The sequence below is a fragment of the Malania oleifera genome, chromosome 9, assembly GCF_029873635.1.
Source record: "Malania oleifera isolate guangnan ecotype guangnan chromosome 9, ASM2987363v1, whole genome shotgun sequence".
NCBI classification, from domain to species: Eukaryota; Viridiplantae; Streptophyta; class Magnoliopsida; order Santalales; family Ximeniaceae; genus Malania; species Malania oleifera.
Window position 1 is genome coordinate 19,111,163 of NC_080425.1, and position 7,216 is coordinate 19,118,378.

Below are 7,216 nucleotides of genomic sequence, written 5' to 3' on the forward strand. Positions count from 1 at the left end.
ATAGCAGAGAACAGTGGATAGTATTGAGTTCAGTGTAGTATTGTTATTCACCTAGGCATATGGACATGAACGATAAGGACTGATGATGAGAGCATTTAATTTAAAGAATTATGAAGATGATGCTCCCTCTGAGTTATGGATATATTCAACTGATGCCTTTTTCAAATTTTCACATCCTTAGCCAAGTGTTTTTAATATTTTCAATGATTTAGGCTCGGCAATGAATGCTTTAGGCTTACCCGACCAAAATTTTAGTCATGAATGCTTCTTTAAATGAACTAAGCCGACATTGCCTCATTTCTTATGATTCCTAACTTTCACTTATCCTTTCAAAAATATTTTAACATTCATTGTATCATACTTATCTTTGTAAATGTTTTTCTATTTTGGAAAAATTTTAACAAAATTTCAACAACATGCTGTTTGTAAATTGGACATTTTTCCATAAAACATGTACCTGATGGGTTCAAATAAGTCATTTATAAGAAGTTCAAGGCACACGAGAACCTATATCCACTGTCAGCATGGAATACACATCAACTGCATCCGCCATGCAGGAGGCATTCTAGACTAACACGCAATTAGGTAGCAAGCAACAATTCACAATATATAATATATCCATTAAATTAAGAATATGACTAGCAGAAAACAATGGATAGTATTGAGTTCAGTGTAGTATTGTTATTCACCTAGGCCTATGGACATGAACGATAAGGACTGATAATGAGAGCATTTAATTTAAAGAATTATTAAGATGATGCTCCCTTTGAGTTATGGATATATTCAACTTATGCCTTTTTCAAATTTTCACATCCTTAGCCAAATGTTTTTAATATTTTCAATGATTTAGGCTCGGCAATGAATGCTTTAGGCTTACCAGACCAAATGTTTAGTCATGAATGCTTTTTTATATGAACTAAGCTAACATTGCCTCATTTCTTATAATTCCTAACTTTCACTCATCCTTTCAAAAATATTTTAACATTCATTGTATCATACGTATCATTGTAAATGTTTTTTCTATTTTGGAAAATTTTTAATGAAATTTCAGCAGCATGTCGTTTGTAAATTGGATATTTTCTCATAAAACCTATACCTGATAGGTTCAAATAAGTCATTTTATAGAAGTTTCAAGGCACCCTAGATCTATATCCCCACTACCACATGCATACCACAACTGCACTCCACCATGCATAGGCATTCTAACTAGCAGCAAATCAGGTAGCAAGCCAATTCATAATTAATAATATATTCATTAAATTAAATATAAATAGCAGAAACCATGGATAGTATTGATTTCAGTGTAGTTATTGTTATTCATCTAAGGCATATGGACAGTTAAATGGTTAACCACAAGCTCAGTACACATCATTATTCAAATAACGGTTTTAGTACTTAACAATACTACAGTATCTTACATGTATGCATGATCATAGGTGGCACGAACACTCGTTATTCAAACAATATGCCATCAACCACACTCTTCATTCTTGTCAATTGATCATCTCTATGACCATCACCTAACATTCAAATAACATACATTTACCTTTTCTTCTGAAGCTAGCATGTTATCCACAATTGCACATTTTATCTCAAACAAGTGCCAAATTCCAGCTTTCCCTAACACCGCTTAATTCAGAATGCCAACAAGTAAAGTTTTATCATCCGTAAAAAGATGAATATCTATCATATGGCAATTTCCCAACTAAACCAAGATATACAACTATGATAACAATACATATAAAAAAAAAAAAAACATGTCCGCCTTAGTCAACCATATCAGAGTTAAAGATAACAACATCCAAAGTAGGGTGGAGTCCATAAGAGGATGCATTTAGAAGGAGGACGCATCCTAAAACGAAGACTATTCAAAGAAGCCACAATCCCAATGAAGATGCATCCACAAAGGAGATGCATCCAAAAGGAGGTTAAAATCTGCAAGAGGATGCATAGGCACATCCCAAGGAGGATCTTTCACAAGGATGGAATGTTCCAAGAAGTGCAAACACTGATAAGCTTTCTGAAACAAAACAAATATCAAAACCATATATTATTTGATGAAAAACACATAATTGTAAACTTTCACTTGAAATATATGCTCAATTCATTGAATTTAAAATAGATCTTTTGAAAATCAATGCAATCCACGTTCAGAAATCTGTTTTCAGTCCATTAATGGAGTAAAAATCTATTTGCATGTAGGTTAATGGTTTTTAGTGTCACCCCCCCCCCCCCCCCCAAAAAAAAAAAACATTTCTTCCCATCAACTGTCACCCCCCTAAAACTCAGCTTCATGTTTTTAGTGTCCAATTAGAATAACGTATAAAACTCTTAGAGGACTAGTATAGTATTCGTTAATAGAGAAAACTACATTGCTTTATACCTTAATTCTAAGTTTGACACTAGGGTGATCATGTTTTGTTTTCCACTTTTCAACATTATTTTAATTTTGTGTCTTTCTTGGAAGATACTTTGTCCTCCCTATTGTATTTCTATTCTCATCAAATATGTTATCCTATTCTATGACAATTTACATAAAGTGTGTGCAAATGAAATGAGACTTTTAAGATGGATGAGCAATATAAATCTGGAAGAATGCTGGTAGAAATGAACTCATTTGCAATAGCTAGTTTGTGCACTTGCAATTATGGTTCATGGAAGCGGCAACAGGTAGCATAACATACAACAATGGGAGTAGAGTCTTACCAAATATGAACTGGTGCAAAGCGAAAAAAAAAACAATTAAGCACACACAATCTTATGTATATTGGTTTCGTCTTTTGCATGTTTTAAAAACTCTTTGAAACCTTCTTAAAACGATAGTTCCAGTGCATTTTGGCAACTTTATTTCAACAACTTCTTACATTGTTTAGCATGGGCAATTAATTTTTTGTTTGTTTAAACCGTTAGTGATTAAAGCTAACATTAAATAACTTAGGCTCAAAAAACTTATTCTCGTGAGATCAAGAATAACTCATGTGCATAAATCATATTGTAAATGTTTAAAATAAGCTAATGAATGAGTATCAAAAAAAATGCAGCAAGTGAAAACCTAAGATGACAGGTTTTGCTTAGCCAAAATAATACCCAAGAAGCACATTCATAGTATAGAAATCATGAAACCAGTTACTACCTGAGTAAACAAATTAGCTAAACATGTCAAAAGATTTTCCTTAGCATATCACACGGATTTTTTGTTCTTATTTGCCATAATAATTCCAGCAACCTGTTGATTCAGGAACACATAAATGAAAGGGCTAGATATTTTTTTTTTAGTGAGGAACTGCAGCGAATGTTTTCAAGCAAATCATGAAGCCATGTGTTGAACCTGGTAATAATAATGAAATTATATCTATAGTTAACACTGTGATAGGGCAACCACTTTGCAACAAAATCAATTAGTGTGTTGATTACGGATTCTTAGAGAAATCTAAAAAGTACCATTGAGTTTATGTCCTCATTTTAAATCGAAGTTTAAAAAAATTTTAACCTCATATGGAATGCTTATTTCAATATTCCCTCTTTTAATAGCATACTCATATTTTCAAGATACCGTAAGATTGAAACATAAGGTTGTGACAGTGGGAAAAGATGGAGGTGGCTATAGGAGGCAATAAAGTGGTTCCAGGGCGATGTTCCTCACTAGTATCAGCAAGCTAGTGGTGGTGGATTATAGTGACTGGTATAGCAACAAGGTATGATCGTGCTCCTAGTTTTGGGGCAGTAGTTAGATAGTGACGTAGGTTAAACTAGTATGAGTATTCGTTAATCATTGAAAACTTCACTATATTATAAAACAAAAAGAATCATAAAATACTTCGAAGAGGTACTATGTTAAGCCATAAGTACCATACATACTTTCTAATGAGAGGAGCCACCCGCATCATCTGGTCGAGATTGGCGCATCATTTCCTCAAGCTACGCTTGCCTATCCATCATAGCTTGCAACTGGGCTTGAAAGGTGGAGACCATGTCTTTCAATTGCGCGTTCTCCATTTCCACCATCTACATTCGTAGAGCCATCTCCTCTGTAAGAGACTCGGCCTCTCGATGCCCTTGTTCCATGTCTGCATGAGCCCCCGCACTCATGGATGATGATGTTGTTGGGGTGATGTATCCACTTCCAAGACCTTTCACCGAACCCCCCACTAGTTGCCCTAGCACCTGGGAAGTGATCTGGAAATCTGTCATTCGCTGACTCCCCTTTGAAACAGGTGCATCCCTCAGCTCGACCATCTATACCTAATTTCAGTCATGAAAATAATAAAAAGGAATAAGTAATACTCAACTTTGAATGTTTTATCAATATAATAATATTTGTTTCACTACATGTCTGCCCTATGCACCCTCGCACCACTCTCCCGATCGCCGTTGGTGTGTTCTCTAATAAAGATTCGGCAGCGGCTCCTCTGCACCAGTATCGGGATCACGCTACATTATCATATAAGACATCATTAGTATTATATATGTTATGTAATGGTCAAATAGTTTTATATATAGTAATTACCTGTCCATGATTTATGAATAACCGCGATCCACCGTAATACATCGTAAGGAGTTTGCTATAGTTCACAGCATTTGTTTCACATATGGCCTACCAGGAAGATGTAATGACAGTTTATTAGCGACATCAATGTGAAAAATTAGTGATTATAATACAAACACATCACCTGATAGCGTGGGTCGTGAAAATGGCGACACACCACCTCCCAATCCTTTTGGGATATCTTATAATATGGACGCGCTTCTGCTTCATCTCCCATCACTCAAAAATGCTTGCGCATTTTCAAGCAATAGCTCTTAAATTTATTGCACAATTGGACGTCAACCGCCCTCTTCACATGATCATCCTCGAGGATGTCCATATCAAACTCGTCCTGCATAGGTAATACAATTAGAATGTTAGACAGTTGTTAATTGACTAGTATATTAAAAGTAAATAAAAAAATAAAATAAAAAGGTTTGGGATTACTCAACAAAATGCACATGTAAAGAACCATGCGCTGCTCTTGAGTCACCTGCGGCTAGCTAAAGGCCATAACTGGAGCATACTGTTAGCATATAATGCCGAGCTCCCTTGTCCATGCAATGCACCAATCATTCAATAGGGCAGTGTAGCCCGGAGGAATGTCGATCTGAATCCGCTGCTTTGTCTTCTCCATATGCTTCTTCAACGACATGTTCTTCACTGCACCACGGCCTAACCTAACTGTGGATGTAGATGCTGAAAGCAGAGTTAAATTAAGAATAACATTATAATCATACACGTGAATAACTAACATTAATAGTAGAAATGTAAATAAATTAATCGTATCCATACCAACACTGCTCATCACGGTCGGCAACTCACCCTGCGTATCAGCTGCATAAGTAGTACCCATGTCTGGCCAAGGTGCCGATGGCTCAGACAATGGTGCCAGCACATCGGGGCCTATGGGCTCTGCTAGTATCAAGGATGTCAGATCATCCTCATGCGATGTAGTCGAGTGCCCCGCTGGAAGTTGGCCACGTTGACCTCCTGGTGCCATATCTGCAAATTATTAGACAAGTAAATATAAGAAGTATCAATATTAGATGGATGCATAATACATATATTTTAAGTTATTTACACATGTCAGATACACAATGACAAACATAACATGCTTAACCCCCTATACGTCCTTAATATCGGTATCATCCTCACTTTCTACAATGGCTTCCTCTTCACTATATTACTCGACCCCTATTTCATCTTCCCCATCAGTTTCCTCATCGTCGACCAAGTGAACGTCTACAGAAGGCTTAATTGTAATTTCAGTAGTTCGTACATGTTCTACTGTTGCATTATCCCTATTCAATGGTATAGGACTGGCTCCTTCTTCGACAACATTGAACGCAAATTGCACTGTTGTACTGACAGGTGGCTCATCTTCTTGGAATGCAACCTCACTGGCACTATTCTCCCCATCTGTAACTTCTGTAATAGCATACAAACTTCGGGGAGGAATCTTTTGGGCCACTTTCCATTCACCCTTCAATTTGGTGTCTTTAGGGTAAAACACTTGTTCTGTCTGCATCGCAAGCACAAAAGGGTCATTTTGATACCACGTCTTGCTAAAATTGACACTCATAAAGTAGGCATCTATGTTTATCCCAGTCTTTTTATTACCAATGTCCCACTAGCTACACTTGAACAGGTGGACGAATCTGTTGGCTCCATAGCTAAACTCTGTAATATCGTCCAACACACCAAAGTAGTCCATTTCTTCATATCCTTCTGTGCCTAGCACCGCAACCCCACAATTTTGGGTTCTTTTATTCAGTTCGAGGGACTTTGTACGAAATCGTAACCAGTTGACAATGCAACCGTTGTAGCGGTTAACTTGTTGATTGGGGTCATATGCCAACGCATACAAAACTGTACTTGCCGTCGGTTTCTTATTGTAATACAGGACTTTCATCTATTAAATAAACAAGAGTTTAGAAGAATAAATCGTCAATAGTGAAAACATTCATTGCTTCTTCATCCACAAGGAGTATTTGTTACTTACACGACTCCCAAACCAATTGATAAATTCGTTCTTATGTCTTTCATCAACATTCCGTTCATTTTGGGCCAGAAGTTCAGCTTTATGTTCGCTATATGCAACAGTAGTACAGGTTAATGTCAACTAAGTATATAAATATGCATATGTAAATTCAATGCAAAGTAAGAAGTTTGGAACCACGTACTCGATATATGGAACAGTTTCATCACAATTATTGAGGACATAAAAATGAGCCTTTTGTAGGTCGTCCATATCAATGAAATCGTAAACTTGTGCACCGAGAGGCTGAACATTTTCTCAAAATATAGAGCTCCTTGGTTCTTCATCTTCGGCATGAACGTCTGCATTTCACTCCTCACAAGTGAACCTTGTGTCAATATCATGTAGATACATTGGCAAAATGCAAGACATTCACTGTCAATGTATGCCTCAATGATTGAACCTTCCGACCATGCCTTATTGCGCACATACCCCTTCAAAGTGGATAAGAACCTGTGCATTTTACATAGCATTATAAACTTGTAGACACACTAAAGAAAAATAAATAAAAACAAGGAAATCACGTAACCATTATACAAGGACTTTATAATGGACCTCTCAATAGGATACATCCAACGATACTAAACTGATCCTCCAATTATGGCCTCCCTTAGTAAATGGACGACTAGGTGGAACATCACATCAAATAA